Raw genomic sequence first — 17,592 nt, 5'->3', positions numbered from 1 at the left:
CACTCATCTACTAATGGGCCCTTGGGCTATTTCTATATCTAGGCTTTGGTAAATAATGCTGCAAAGAACATAGCATGCATATATTCTTTCAAATTAGTGTTTTGGGTTTCTTTGCATATCTCCCCAGAAGTGGAATCACTAGGTTATACAGCAGATCCACTTTTAATATTTTGAGGTAACTCTATACTGTTTTCCATTGTGGCTGCACCAATCTGCATTCCCATCAACAACACTTAAGTGTTCCCTTTTCTCTACATCCTCTTCAACACTTACTGTTTGCTGATTTATTGATGATAGCCATTCTGAGGCATGTGAGTTAATCCCATGGTTTTAATTTGCATTTCTCTGATGATTAGTGATGCAGAGAGCATGTTTACATATGTCTATCAGTTATCTGCATGTTATCTTTAGAGAGCACTCTTAAAAGTTTGGTCCCATTTAGCATAGATGTGAAGAGGATTTGATGAAGCAGTAAGTACAGTGGAAATTTAGACTAAAGACAGACCAGAGAATTCTATATGTTAACATTAATTTAAGAGTTTGACAAATTCATGTTTATCTGAAAGTAGCTAATTTAGGCATCAACAGTATAACAGGTGTAGTTTGACTCTAGCTTTATTCCAGATACAAAAATTTTAAAAGACGGGTGATCTTTAAAATTGTAAGAGCTTTAACTTTTACCAACCCAAACCACAGATTTATAATGAAAAATCAGATTAGAAGATGGCAGTGGAGTAGGCGAATGCACAGATGCCCAGCTCTCACCACCAAACTGGAATACAAATCAATTTAAGAAAAATCAGCATGAAAAACCAACTCTAGACTACAAGAACAGCTCTCAAAAAACAAGGAGCAAAGAAGAAGCCACAACAAACCTGGTAGAGAGCACCTGAATCTCCCCTGCTTACAGGAACGGAGGGGGGGGTGAGGCTGAGAGCCCATAGGGGATCTCACTCTAGGGAAAAGAGCAGAAAATACTGCTCACAGCCACTTGCCTGGCAACCAGGGAGTGAGGTGTGTTGAAAAGACCAGTTTATCTCCCAAGTGGAAAGGAGAGAGAGAGGAACAGACTGTGAGGGGCTAAGGAATGCAGAAGACAACCTAAAAAAGCTGACTCATTCATGCTGGAGGCAGCCATAGCTGGGGGAGGGACTGATCCTTCCACAAAACAGTACTGAATTGCTTCCAGATCAGAGATCTCCAGACATCTCTCCAGCTCCAATCAGTGCAACAAGACACAGCTGAAAACAAGATGTGGGGAGGAGCGGCAATAACTCAGGTCTCCATGGAGATCTGAGATTCACCTCCCCCTACTGAAGCTGAGAAAACACCCTGCCCCCAGAGAGATTAGTTGGTGAAAGAGGCCTTCAGAGTCTCAGGTTACACCCATCGCATTTCTGGATACAGTTTCAAGGAAGCCCCCTGCTGAGATCAGTAAAAAAAATGACTATCACCTGTTAAGAAAACAAACAAATCAAGACTTCAAAGCTGCCCAAATTAGAAAGTGGATTCAAATAATAGCTGATACCAACCCAAGAAGACCTAGAAATAACACAACTGAAAACTGGAGGCAGACAACACCAAGCCTAGACTCAACCAACTCTACAAATATAATGAAAAATCAGAAATTGTGTAATCCAATAAGAATTTAAACATAGAAAATACAATTTTAAGGGCTTAAATATTAATTGCTCCAATTGCCTATACATAGTCAAGAAGAATGTTTTTCACTCAATTTTGCTATCTTAAAAATAGAAGGAAAATGTAGTAGACTTGAAGAGATCATTGCTATGTGCATAACACATTTAAAAACTTATCTTAGTGCAAACAATGTTAATATAGTCTAGTTTTTGTCAGGAATTCACAGACATATACAAGGAAATATTGACCGATATTTTGATCTTTACCTTGAAAAAATTTTTTTCAAGTGAGAGGAGTGGAGATAGAGAGACAGTACTTGGACCTGCATGTACTTGGACCAGAATCTATCCAGCAACCCCTATTTGGGGCTGATGTTTGAATCAACAGAGCTATTCTCAATGCCATGGGCAGATGCTTGAACCAATTCAGCCACTGGCGGTGGGAGGGGAAGAGGGAGAGAAGGGGAAGAAGGAGGAAAAGAGAAGCAGATGGTTCCTTCTCATGTGTGCCCTGACTGGGGATCAAACCCTGGATGTCCACACACCAGGCCAATGCTTATCCATTGAGTAAATTGACTAGGGTCTACCTTGAAATATTGAAAATTTCAATCCATAAATTAAGATTCTTTCAGTTGCGAGTGTTAGAAAGACTAACCATTTATGGCTTAATAGTGAAATTCACATAAAGTAATGGCATAGTTCTGACTTCAAGTATGATGAATCTAGCATCTCAAAAATGCTATAAGGTTTGATTTTATTTTGTGTTGTGTTGTTTGTTTTCATCCAAATCCTTTAGCACTGTCTTCTGTTTTGACTTTACTACCAAGACGTCTCCCTATACAATGGTAAAGTAGCCTGTGGGAAACTCCAGGTTTTATCTGTACACTTTTAAATCCAGTGGAAGGGCTTCTCTTACTAAAACATCTTTTTTTTTATCTTATGAACTTTTATCATCAAGACAGATGGCATTTTTTATCTGCTGTTTATTTCCATATTTTGTGATTCTAGAATAATGCCTGGCACATATAAGTCACTCAATTAACAACTTTTCAATGAATGAATAAATAAATCCTCCCCATAATACATGGCTGAGAATAGAGATACACAGTTTCCCAAAAGCAAAAAGTTTTCCTCCTTCCCTTCTTTCCTCTACCATACCCTCTCTTTTTCTTTCTTTTCTTCTTTATTCTCTCTGCTCAATTCTTTCCCTCCTTTCTTCCTTATTGTTATCATCTTCTCCATAATTAAAGTATGTCAATTTCCTAGTATTTTTAAATATTTAAACTCCTTACACTGAGACTATGAGTATATGACCATGATAATACCTATGGACCTATGGGCCACTTTATAAGTGAGTAAATAATTTTTATAAAAGTTTACTAGCAATAGTGATTAGTAAAGCAATATTATAGCCATGATATTTTATGTTATCATGAGAAATATCACTATAGTCCTGAATACTAAATCCAATAAATAATTTAAGTTTATATTTTATTTGGAATCCAGCATATTTAGGTTTTGCTTACTAACTTTCTTGGAGACCAGACTCTTCTGGTTGTCCTACTCTTTGCTACTCCTTCTCGATCTTATTTGCAATTTGTTTACTTTCCTGACCACTCAATACTGATATTACTCAGGGTAGTTTTTTTTTTTTTTAATCTATTTCTTATTTCATATGACTAACTTTCCCCAGACAATTTTATTTTTTCCCAGGTTTCAATTACTAGCTTTATAAAACAACTAGTGAAATCGATATCTACACCAGACCTCTCTTGGACACTTTAGATTCACATATCCAACTGTTTACTGAACATTGTTAAGTAGTGAATCAAAAATTCTTCAAACTTAACCAATCTAAAACTTAATTTATCATTTCATGTACATTTTTGCTTTTTGCCCAACATATTCCTTCTCCTATATTCCTTATATTGGCCATTGAAATCACTACTCACTTGTTCAGTTTATAAAAAGATATAAACTGAATCAAAGCAGGTAAAGGAATTAGCCAAATTATATATATATATAATAAAACACATAGATACAGACAGACAATCCCAGAAGGAAACAGGGATGGAAGTAGAGGGAGGGGGCAAAGAGAGTGAAATGGAATGGAAAGCGACTTTGCATGGGGCCCAAGGGGCATGATGTGGGGGCAGATAGAGGGTGATATATTGAATGGGACACTTGAAATCATGTCAACACAATAAATTGAAAATAAAAATTAAGAAAAAAATACATGTACTGTAGAATTCTGTTTGATGCCTGGAGCAGACAATGTTGGTGCTTTGTTCAGATGCCCTCAAATTGTTCTTGTGATTCTGTTTCCTTATATCCTTTTCCAGGATGCCTGCACTTTTATATCTGATGACTCACAACTTCAACTCCTTTAAAGAGAAGGTTTTTTGGACTTCTACAGTTATTTGCCTCATGTGCAGAAATCCAGAGTTAAATAGGAGTAAATGTGGGGTTTAATCACGGACTAATGATGCAGAAATATGATATTTTGACTAGATTTAGTCAAATATGCTTCCATAATATTCTAAATTTCTCTTCTTTGTAAGACTCTGACTCCATAAGGGCAGTAGATATGTGTTTTCTATCTTTGTCATTTCTGTAGGTTCAGTAATATGCATAGTGCCAATAAATAATAAGTGCTTTATAAATATTTGTTGAAAGAATGACTTAAGAACTTTTTTAGCTACTGAAAGTTTTCTTGAGATACCTAAGCTGGGTAGACACAACGAAGATGGAAAATCACATTCCTCGTTGGCAGGTAGGGACATGCACACACTCGTCAACAGACATCTTCATATAAGATATGCATACTATTTTATATACATATAAATTGAAGAGTTCTAGACAGATTGTTCATAAAATACCAAATGGCACTGAGTATTGTTTTGTGTACTTAAAAAAAAATACTAAATTTAAAGCACATGACTGCATATGGCACTTTTCCCCATGTGTTTTCTGCAATCTTTGTCCAGCAAAAAAAAAAACAAAACTCCAATTCAGATCATTTTTATTTTTTTCTTAGAGTTTCTTACAATTTTACTGAGCCCATAAACACAAGTGTTATCTCATGGCATCCTTGTGAGGCATCATCTATGCAGTATATCTTATATAGAAATATGCAGCATATCTTATATAGATATTTGTTTGCACTTGTGTGCAAGCCCCCAACCTGTACAGAATTACCTGATTCTGCCAACGAAGGAACGTGATTATCCATATTGGTTGTGCTTACCCAACGTCAGCAACACATGAGTGCTATCTTATGGAATCATTGAGGGGACAGGCTCTATTTTCAAATGTTGACTCATGGCAAAGCTAGAGCTAGAAACCATCTATCCTGCCCCTGTGTCCAGAATGTTTTCTCCATTCCCATTGCTCAGTACCTGGTCCCAGTCCATACCCTTCACAGGCACAGCGGGTCTGGTTCCTTTTTACTCCACCTGCTGCCTACACCAGGAGGTCAACTTCACTATAGGCATTTTATTTTTATTTAGCTTATGCTACTTATTTATTTTTTTCAAATTAATTAAGACATTTTAATTCTACTTATTTTTTTCCCTTTCTGTCTTATACCACCTCTTCCTTCCCAATTATGATGCCTTCTTCACATAGTGGTATCAAAAAGCCAAAACTCAGGTAAAGGGAGGGAGTCTCCTGTGTTGGCTTAGATGTTACCACACAGTTAATGCTAAAATATGTGGTGCTTTTTTTGGCTCATGTTTTTTTTATTTTTCTTATGTTTATTTATTATGGGAAGGAACCAAAGAGATATAAGAGCAGGAAAAGATGGGATGCTGGGTGAGCAGAAAAGCAAAACAAGGGAGGTTTCATACTTGTATTAGCATGTCATTATAAGGCTTTTGTCATTCTTGGCACATCCTAACCCCACTGTGCATTTAAACAGTCCTTTTTGATTGTGACTCTAAGGTATCTTTCAAGTCCACCCACTTCTTTCCATTTCAACCATCTTCAACCTAATTTAACCTTCCCCAATTAGCTCCTGTCAACGTCCTCACTCTTTTTGATCTAGTGTATGTCCCACAAGCAAACATAATGACCCAAAAAGGACTTTTAAGCATCATGCTAAACACTGTGGGGGAAAAGAATAACAACCATCATAACTGTTGCTAAAATTTGTTAAGCATTTCTTATATTCTGGAAATTTTTGTGTGTGTGAGAGAGAAGAGGGGAGGCAGAGACAGACTCCCTCATGCACCCTGACGGGGATCCACTCATAAGCCCACTAGCCCACGACCCTCTGTCCATCTGAGAAGTTGCTCAGTTGCTCGGCAACCGAGCTTTTTTCTTTTTTCTTTTTTTTTAGTGCCCAATGGAGGCTATGGAGCCATCCTCAGTGCCTGGAGCCAACTTGCTCCAACAGAGCCATGTCTTCAGGAGGGGCAGAGAGAGAGAGAGAGAGAGAGAGAAGGAAGAGGGGTGGAGAAGCAGGGGGATTCTCCTGTGTGCCCTGACTAGGAATCGAACTGGGACATACACATGCCAGCCAACGCTTTATCATTGAGCCAACAAGCCAGGGCCACAATTTTCCTTTTTAATTGAACCATTACATGTAAAAAATTTTGTCCTTTGTTTGTTTGCTTGTTTGTTTGTTTTTTATGCCCTCAGAGGCAAGTCAATCTTATGAAAAAAGCTTATACTCTTTTTTTGTGTCTTGGTGGAGAAAGGTGTGTACACACTAACACACAAACACATATCAATGTATCTTATATGTTATACTTTGTTAAGATGAACAGTGATTGTGGCTATAGTTTCTTGGCTCCTGAAGAAAACTGTTTCCTGAGTTTAATTATAAAATCTGTTATAATTTTATATTAGAACCTATTACTTGGAAAAATCCTACATCGTCTGTCTGTGTGTCTCTACTATGCTTGCTATCATTTCTTTTTTCCTTTTTTTTTTTTTTTTTTTTTTTTTAACTTGAGAAAATAGTACTGCCTTCTATTATCAATCTCAGGTTAGAATCTTTTTTTAAAAAATTATATTTAATTAAATTTATTCAAATGACACTGGTTAACAAAAGTATACAGATTCCAGGTGCACAATTCTACAACACATCTTCTGTGCCATGTATTGTATGTTCACCACCTCAAGTCAAGTCTCTGTTCATCACCATTTATCCCCCTTTACTCTTCTCCTCCTCTCCCAATCCCACTTCCCCTGCCAGGCAATCACCACACTCTTGTCTGAGCCCATGAACACAAGTGCTATCTCATGGAATCCTTGTGAAGTATGTCTTATATATAAGTATGCAGCATATCTTATCAATATAGATTTTTTTAGTTATAATTTTTAACCTTTTACCCACATACTCACTTTTAATTTAGCTAAATATATAAATATTCACATCTCACACACATTTCAAAAAGCATAATATTAGGTTGTAAAAGAAAACCCAGCCATTAAGTATACTAGATATCTTTCAGAGTTGTACCTCTGTAGTCATAAAATCTACAAAAAAAATGATAATACTCTTTTTACAATTCTTCTAACAGATTTAACATCTCAGAAAATTTCCTGAAAATATATTCATTGTTTTTTAACATTGCTTCTTCAATTTCATACCAAATTTATGTTTACCACATGATTGCTCACCCAATTATACAACAAAATAAGAAGCATCATCAAATAGTTTAATAAGAATATAGGAGAATGTAGTTTGGTTCATCAAATGATGCAGAAAATAATGTGACAACCAAAAATTCTGATTGCATGTAAGAAATTAGTTGCAGTAGAATCTGTATTCCCCACACTTTAGCAAATAAGGAAAATACAAAGCTTTGAGAACGGAAGTACAATAAAAGTGTATGGACACAGTAAGATCACTAAGTCTAAAAAATAATACAACAACACACATAAAATATGTATGCCTAAATATTTAATTGTGACAGATTCTAAGTCATGTGAGGGAAAGACCACACCTTGTTCAAATTGATATTAATGATTCTCACCTTGTATAACCCAATGTGCATGTGACTTTCCACATTATTTTAAATAAATATTTAGCTCATAATAAGAAGAAACAATTGATCTGAGGTAATTATTTTTCCTTAAAATGAAAAGGGTAAAAATGAATACTACATCTTTGTGTGTATAACAATGCGTGTGTATATGTGTTAAAAAATTTCTGTCAACTTTCTGTTTTTAAGATACTTTTGTTTATTCAATTCCTTCACTAAACTATTTTGTTAATTTTTAACATTTAAACTGTACAATCATAATATGACATTTAATAATCTCTACATACCTAGCTGAATCCTTCAAACAAAATCTATGTATTTTTTCCCCATAGATATTTAGATAGGCTGCTTCTCAGTTAAATTGAAGCATACACTTTTGCAAAAAATGGATCAGCCCCTCACCTTTTTCTCTGGACCCAAGCAGACCAGTTAAAAGGCAAGCCAGCAGAGTATCCCTCTGTCTAATTAGGTCTCTTTAAGGCCAGACAAATGCGGAGAGGGAAAAAATACAGACTCAGCAGCCCCTCCAAGCAGCTCGAGTAGCCCAGGCCAACAGTGATGGGCCTCCAAGAAGCACCGCAAACTGACATTATGTCCACAGGTTATCATTATCATCTTTAAAAAACCTGATCGATCTTTCTCTACCACAATGATGCTTCAGGGCATCTCTCATACTGCTGGGGAGTGATTGACCATCACCATCGGGTATCATTAGAGATGTAGGTAGAAAGGAAGTGGGGCGCGCAGCCAGGTGTGGGGAGGGCGCAGGGAGAGAGCAAAGGCAGGGTCAGAGGCAGCCACAAGCTCCAGCTCCAACTTGCATCTCTTTCCCCCTCCTGAACTCCACTGACCTTTCACTCAGGAGACAGCTGGAGCTGAGAGAGCTTTAATTGAATGGATTCCTCAGATGTGTTTGGAGTATGGGTGATGAAGAAAAGAGGAGGAGGGGAAGAAGGCTGGATACTGTGGTGAAGAGAGAGAAGAGGGGGAGGGAACTTTCCATGACCTTCAAAGGCTAATTGCCTGGCTCTTCCTAGGTCCTTAGTGTTGCTTGACTTGCTCGGGGCTCCCGTTGTCTGGTCCAGCCAAAGCTCTCCAGCCGCTCCCAGAACCCCGGCTGCAGAAATGCAGCTCCAGAAACCGCTCCCGGGTGACCTGCGTTCCAATCAATAGCAGGCGGGCCAAAGTGGCTTCAGCTCCCTCTGCCCCTCTCGGGCAGAGCCCCATTAACAGGCTCTGCTCATTCTGGCTTCCCAAACACCCCTCATTAATCTCAGCCGAGGAATAGAGGAATAAAAGGAGCATCTAGGATTGACCAGAAACAGTGATGTGTGTGTGTCTCTCTCCCTGTGTGTGTTTACTTCTTTTTCATTGTTAGGTTAATGGAATAAAGTTGAAGTTAATGAGAGAAATCAGACCCCTTCTCTGACACGTTCGCTCTATCTTCTTTCTATTGTTTGTTTCTGAAATTATAAATCACAGGGAGTAACCATATTAAAAGTTTACCCACGACTTCTCTCTCTCTACAAATCCTGTCTTTATGGGACTTGTGTGTGTGTGTGTGTGTGTGTGTGTGTGTGTGTGTGTGTTATGCGCGCGCGCTCACTTATAGTTTTTTTTTTTAACATAAGTAAAACGGAATCAGTGAATGTCAGCTGAGTTAAATGGGTGACAAGGGAGATGGAAAGAAGAAAATTCATCCTTTCTTGTCTTTGAGAGCAATTTAATTAGGCCTTAGCCCCTTGTGAGTGGGTAAGGCAAAGGCTGGGGGTGGCTTGTCTGGGCTTCCTCTAGAGGCAAAAGTGGCCTTGGACGCTGCCTAAGTGCCCGTGCGCAAACACAAAGGATTTTTAAAGGATCATGTAAGAAGATCAACCGATAAGCAGCTAATTTTGTGTACTTAGGGGACGAATGAGTGAGCACACTCCTACTGGAATAGCTCGGGTAATGGGATAAAAAAAAAAAAAGGAGGGAGAAAAGATCTGAAGTATTTTACTATTCATGTTGATTACTAAAATTAAAGATTTATAATGCTTAGGAGGGTAGCTAGCTATAACTATTGGGAAGCCTGCAAGAGTGTTTGTGTGTGTGTGCAAGGGTATATGGATGGGTGTATGTGCGTGTATCACTGCTTTATATGTATGTGTGAAATGTGTGTTGATATAGTCACATACATACAAATATGAACTTTTTTATGTAACACTCAATTATTTTGAAATTTTTCATCAGAGACCACTTTTAAACTAATTGGAGTATGCAGAGAGAAAACCGCATTTTTGGTTCAAATGAATTTTCTGAAATGTCATTTATTCGGGAAATATGACTGATCTGCCTGATTTCTTGATAAGAAATGAAATGAGCCGTTGTCCTTCAGGATATCACAGACTTGAAATGGGGGATTTTATGGTTAATGCCATCAGATAGAAGTGCCCTACTTTGAAAGGAGAAGTCCATCAGCCTCAGGGGAAGTCTGAAGTCTGAATTCATCTTTAAATCCATTGCTTCAGTTAAAGCTGACAAGAAGCAATGGCAGATATTTTTTTCCCTAAGAAATAATCACAAAATAAATGGCAATAAATAATGAGATGGTTGATACCAAAAAGTTAATAGTTTTATACCTTAACATTTTGGATCTCACTGTAAGTTCCTAATGTCACTGTTTGGAATGGAAGTCAAGAGTGAACACAGAAGTGAAATTAGGTGAAATTAATATGTTTGGACCACAAGATGGAATATTACATTTTTAGAAATATGATTAATATAGTCATTCTTATAAAGCATAATGTCAACAATGGGGATGGAAAATCAATAAGGGAATAAAACTGATAATAGCATAGAAAAAAATAAATACACATAGCCAGAAGCAGGAAGAATATCTGGGTCACTGACCTCAGGCACAGATGAAGGCAAAAGTATGTAGCACATGCTAAGAAAAGGTAAGCAATTGAATGGAGACAGTCATGCCATATTGAGGTGTATGTTTTAAATGGATTGCAACAGGCAGCAGAAAACTATTGAAATAGATTTATTCCATAGGGAGAAAATGCATTGTGAATAAAGCTTACATCTACTATATTACAAAACTTCTGACCAATCTTAACAACCCCATGCTGCACTGCTGGACTACACATTCAGGTCTTCTACATTCTATGTATTTGTTCTGAGAGATGGTATACCATGGTCAGGTGTATTTAGAGTTCTGCAACAAATAAAGATTTCCATGAAACTTACTCAAAATGTAATAGGAAAGAGCTGTGAGGATAAAAAAAGATAAAGGATAAGATAAGGAAAAGGTATGTTTCAAAGTAGTGTACTTCAATGCAGAGGGAAAGAGTGAGAGAGATAAGAGAAGAAAGAAGCAAAGCAAGCCAGTAGAGATGGGGAATGGAAGAATAAAGAGGATGAAAAAGCAGAATGCATTTGATGAAAGAAAAGTGGAGATGAGGATAATATATTGAGTGTTTTAAATTATCCATCTCCTTATTTTTTAAATACTTACTAATTTGTATTACTACTTAGAAATACAACAGCTTTATTCTATAACTCAAATATCTGTGTGTTAATACTAGTACTACCTTACATGCAGAAAACAATAAAATATTTTCTGTTCTATTGAAGAAATAGGAATGCACATAGTTATGATATATCAAATTTTATGGATACATCGACTCATTATTTATAAATGTTGGCATGTCACAGCTTTCTCATAGCCTTTTAGAAATAAAATCTGCATTACTAAAGAAAAATTACTTTTAGAAATTCAGAACTTCCTTGAAAGCAGGATATGAGAATTCTTAAATATTTAGAGGAGTAACTCATAGCCTTATCCTATATAAACCTGGAATAAGAGTTTTCTGGTCAATTTCCTAATTAACATGCAGTTATTTGGCAAAATACCAATAGAGACAAAATTTTGACACCTTTATAACAGCTAGATTGTGTTTTAAATGTCATTTCTCTTTGGCTGACCAATAGTTTGTATATAGTTATATACAGTATTTGGTCAAAGTAACTTTACAGTTGTTTGTGTGGAAAATAATACAATAATTAATAAATAATAATAGAAGAATATACTAGTGCTTCACATACAATTGTAAACTTACTTTTGTGTCCCCCCATAAATTGGCAAGTCAGCTACCTATTTTTTTCAATATTTCTTCCTTGACACTCCAGGTATATTTACAAAAGAATATAAAAAAAGAATGATACACAGATGATGATGTGTTGATAGTAATTTGGATATTAAAATTTTTTTCTATTTTAAAATGCTTAACGTTAATAATAAAGCATTTACTTCAGAAATTCCAACTTAAGATAAATCAGCTCAGCATATGTAACAATATAACAAAAAGGTTAATCTATTTGCCCCACTTGCATATAAACCAGCCAAAAATGAAATTTTATGTAAGGCTTAAAATAAGTTTATACATTAAGATACACCCTGCACATTTTCTTTTTAATTTATTTTTAACTCTTGGTGAATACACATGACATACAGTAGTCTTAGAGCATGACATGCATTTGTTTTGTCCCACATTTTGTACGGCAACCACTGAATAAGAAGGGTCCAGAAAGAATTACAATCACTTAGGCACTGATATAGCAAAGCTAAGAGGAGATGATATAACTCAACCTTAGATTGTACCCTCAAGAAATCATGTAGAATTTCACAACAGGTAAGCATCTTGATAAATCCTTCTAAGTATGATTAAATCAGCTTGCAAAAATAGCATGAGAGTACATCCTAGATAACATTTCAGATACATCAATTTTGTTTCTGGGAACTTTACAGTATTATACTTAACTAGATATATAGCAAGATATTTTTTCAACCACACCATGGATCTTACAAAGCCAATGCCAATAACCTTTTCGTAATACCAAATTTTCAGTTCCTTATTGTTGCACTTTTTTAACTCTGAAACTTTATTAACTTTATGTTAATAAAAACAAAAACATAGGAAAAGTACTCTTTTCCTATTTGCTATCGCTCTAGCAAATACCATACACAAGTTAAATGAATTGTAGGGACTTCTCCAAGAGACATTAGATTTTTACACAAATACCATTTTATTTTACAGAAGTACCAATTTTTCACAAATATCCATCTCCTAAACTCTGTGTTTATGCATTTTCTTTTCATTCAACATCTACTAAATGAACTTCTAGGTGCCCAATTATATGTAGTTTGTTCACTGTTATATCCCCAGTACTAAGCACAATCCCTGACTAAAGTAGGCATACAATAAAAGTACTAAAAATTTGGGGTACTGTAAAGCAATAGCAGAATAAAAGCTGTAATTAAAAAAAACTGAGTTTTGTATTTCTTCTTTGAATTCTAACAACAAAAAAACAACTCTCATCCATGACATCCTTACATAAGTAATAAACATATATACTTGCCTTGGAGTGTATAAAAATCACTATTATGTTGTGACTTTCCTAGAACCTCAAGTAGACCTAATGGTATAGAATAAGATTTAAAAGGAGAACAGGATTCCAGCTGAAACCCAGATCAAGAGATTTCTCTATTATCTCACAAGGAGCAGGAGAAAGAAGATAAAAGAGTCATAATTGGAAAAAAAAAATGTCAGAGTAGATGAAGAGGTTGCCTGATGTGTGGTGGAGCAGGGGATAAAGTGTAGACCTGAAGTGCTGAGCTCACTGGTTTGAAACCTGGGGCTTGCTCAGTCAAGGTACATGCGAGAAGCAGTTACAAGTTGATGCTTCCTTCTTCTCCCCCATCTTCTCTCTTTCTCTCTCCTCTCTCTCTAAAATAAATAAATAAAATCTTCAAAAAAATTGTTAAGGAAGTTCTGAGAACAGAGGCAGAATTTATTTCTGAGGAAAGATTCTTTATAGACTAAAAAATAACTTTAAAGAACTATGATGGGCGCATGCGGGAGTCTGTCTGACTGCCTCCCCGTTTCCAACTTCGGAAAAATGAAAAAAAAAAAAAAAGAACTTTGAAGAGCTATGAAATGTTAACTATAGGCAATTAAGAAATTAATCCACATCTTCCACCCTTGGATTAAGAAATAACCATTGAAGAGTTCACTTGAAATGGCCCTTTCATCTACCTACGTTTCAAACTGGTTTCTTAGGGAACCAGACTATCACACATATGGAACACTCCCCTCAAATACCATCAGCATTCCATTATGAAGGAACAATCAATATTGAGTGTCTATTATGAATGCTGTTTGTTTGCATTTCAATTGGCAACATGTAATCTTGACACTACCTGTGACCACTACTGGTTAAGTCCATAGTTAGAAGTAAAAAATTAAAATCACTGATATAATAGGACAGCCATAAGACTCCAAAACTTTGCAACATGTTATTAAGCTAATAAAATCAGAAATCAATCAACATGTAGACTGAAGGAGATCTAGACCTTCACAAATATATTAATTTCAAGTTTTGGGGAACCAACAAGATCACTGATGATACAAACAGATTTAAAATGGAAAGGCAAAGTGCAATAAAATTTAAACTTTAGAAATTATATTATTTTTACCTTTTCTTTAGGGCTCTATACTACATAGTAGGCAAACAAGAGTAGTGATTGGAGAATGAAGGAATGAATAAACATGCATACAAATAAATCTATATAAGAAAGACATTTTTTGTAAAAAACACAAATCATTATTGGGTGCTATAATTATACATATAATTATGTATTTCTAAATTTAATAATTAAAAATCCTGATATAATGATCCCTATACCTATGCTAATTTTTAAAAATCCAAGTAATATTTATTAACCAAAGAATTTTTAAAATCTAAAATTAAAACTTAAAAAAACTCTTTGCAATTTATAGACTTCATATATTGGTTTCATAAATCACTAAAACAATGGAATGCACAAAACACTCTAAATGACATTGTGAATGAAATTTGGAAAAACAAAAATAATGTAAAATTATTTGAGCAAGTGTTATGCTCTCTAAATAAATCTGTGATAATAGGGCCTAAGGATGTAACTGCATTCATTTATGCTTACTGTTGTGAGTTATGTACAAAAAAAAGCTGCAAATATATAATTATATATATAAAAAAACATTTAAAAATTACTTCACGACTTCTGTCTCTAACCATGATAGAGTAAGAGAACTGATTTATCTTCCCATCTCCAATAACAAACAATCAAGAAGAAACAAAATATATCACATGAATATTTTTAAATATTGAAAATAAACTTCCTGAGATAATAATATCACTGAGAGAAGGAAAACAAATGAGGTGAGCCTTCTGATTGTCCCAGCTTCTTGCCTAAAGGCAATTTCCAGTCAACAGCCTAAGGAAAGGGATGTAAAACAGATCCCAAGGAACTCTCTGAGTTGGAGAGACAGACTGAAAATTGGGAAAGCCAAGGTGATTGTAATTTGTGAACATAATACTGAAGAATATGTACCAGGGAGAGACAGTGAAAGCTCCAGAAATAAGCAGAAGTGTTCATTTTAACCTCTGGCCTTATAATTCTTGGGATATTTATAACACAGATCATGAATATACATTTTCCCACCAGCAAAAGAAGAAAGAAATAATAATATAAGAAACATCAGAAAAAAACCTTAAATAGGTAAAGCATAAAGTATCGGGTTAAATTAGTCCAAGATTTAAAGCTATTCTGTATTTGTTATAATAAACCATAAGAGCTAGCCTCATTCCAGAACCAAGTCAAACATTATTTAAAGGAATACAACAAAAACCAGCAACAACAGTATATAATTTGCATTGTCACTTATCCATTAAAAAACCTCCCAATGTACAAAGCAGAAAAATATTAACCATAGCTGGAGAAACTCAATTAATACAAAATTATCAGATAAGGTTATTAAAGCTTCTATTTCCCATATCTTTGATAAATTAAAGAAAAATATGACTATAATAACTAGAGTTATGTAAAAAAAAAACCCTGCTACTTCTAGAGATTAAAAAATACAATGTCTGACTATAAATACACTAAATATAATTAATAACATAGAGCATACTAATTCCTGCAGAGTAAAAGATAAGGAAGCTTAAGATAGCAAAAAAATAAATAAAGAAGGAAGCACAAAAACCAAACTAAAAAGAAGTTATTAAAAATGATGAAAAGGGGAAAATATTGAATATAAAACACAAGAATATCAGTGAACTCTGATAGTATCAAGCAATCTAAAATATATGCAATAGAAGTCTGAGAAGAGTAGCAGACAACATATTTGAAGAAATATGGCAATTCTTTTCTGATTTTATAGAGTATAAAAACTACAGACCTGAGAAGCCCATTAAAACCAAGACAAAAGAAAGATAAAAACAACAAGGCATACCATAGTTAGATTGCTGAAAAACAGTCAGAAAGAGAAAAGTCTAAAACCCATGAGAATAAAATGACATACTACATGGTTAAGGATTATAGCAGACTTGTCAGAAACTACACAAATGAGATAAAAATAGAACAACATCTTTTAAAGACTAAAAATTTTAAGATAACTATTAATCTGCATTTTTTTATTTGGCAAAATAATGAAATAAAATGTTGTCAGGCAAGTGATCACTGTGATCATTTTTTACCAATAGATGTACATAAAAGGAATTGTTAGATATAAAAATGACACCACACTTAATTTGCATCTATACAAAGCTATTACAAAAACCATTTGAAATGGTAAATAGGTGGGGAAATGTACAAGACTTTTTTTCTCATTTTCATTCTCTTTAAAAGATAATCTACTGCCTAAAGTGAAATAATAGCAATACATCATGAGTGTGGTAGATTGAATATTTAGTCTCTAAAGATGTCCACTTTCTAATCTCAGAATGCATGAATGTATTGCTTTAAAGTCAAAAGTAGGGTTCAGATGTGAGCAAGTAATGCAAGTAATGGTCTTGAAATGGATAATCGTGGATCTGGATGGATTTAATTTAATCACAGGGCTCCTTATGAGAAGGGAGAGAGAGAGATAAAAAAAAAAAAAAAGCAAGGAGATCAGACGACAGAAACAGAGGTTAAAGGAAGCAGCCACACTTTGAAGACGATGGAAGTGATGAGCCAAACAATATAGGCAGCGTCTTGGTAAAGGCAAAGAGACAAATTCTCCTAGCATCTCCAGATGGAACAAAGTCCTAAAGATGAATTTTGATCTTCTGATATCCAGAACCATAAGAGAATTTATCTTCATTGTTTTAAGCCACAACAGGTGTAGTAATTTTATAGTATTAGAAAAAAAATTAGCAATGTTAATAAAATATGTAAAAATAAAATGCCTGATAATGACACCATGAAAAATGGGGGAGTAGAGAAATGAAAGCATGCAGTTTTAAATTTCTCACACTATCATAAATTGACATTGTTATCTGAAAGCAGACTGTATTAGGGTAAATGTGGATACTGAGGCCTTTAACAAGACAACTGTTAAAAGGTATTAAAAGAATATCAAATAAATCAAAATGAAGATAAACTAAAATTATAAAAATACTTAATCCTGTCAAAGAATAAAAGTAAAGAGAAAAACAAAACTACAAATAGCAGAAGATATATGATATGTGTGTTAAATATAGTCATTTTGAAAATTACATCAAATAAAAATATTTTTAAATGTCTAATTAAAATTAAACATTGTCATCTTGGATTTAAAATAAGTGAGATATGATCATATAATATCTAATGAAAACAAAAGCCATTTTATATAAAGACAGGTATATTAAAAGTAAATGAGATGGAAAAATAGGTATACTTTGCTATATAGGACAGCTGGGGTTGTGGCATACATATCAGAAAAAGTAGATTTCATAGGAAGAATAAAAGGGATAGAGAAAGATCTTATAATGATAAAAAGTTCACTAATCAGGAGGATGAAACTGTCCTAAGAATGTATGTATCTGCTACCTGAACTTCAAAGCAAAGAAAGCAAAAACTTGTAAAACAAAAGAAAAATATACAAAGACAAAATGCTAGTTGAAAATTTTCA

The sequence above is a fragment of the Saccopteryx bilineata genome, chromosome 1 (assembly GCF_036850765.1).
Source record: "Saccopteryx bilineata isolate mSacBil1 chromosome 1, mSacBil1_pri_phased_curated, whole genome shotgun sequence".
NCBI classification, from domain to species: domain Eukaryota; kingdom Metazoa; phylum Chordata; class Mammalia; order Chiroptera; family Emballonuridae; genus Saccopteryx; species Saccopteryx bilineata.
Note: the sequence above shows the minus strand (reverse complement) of the source record.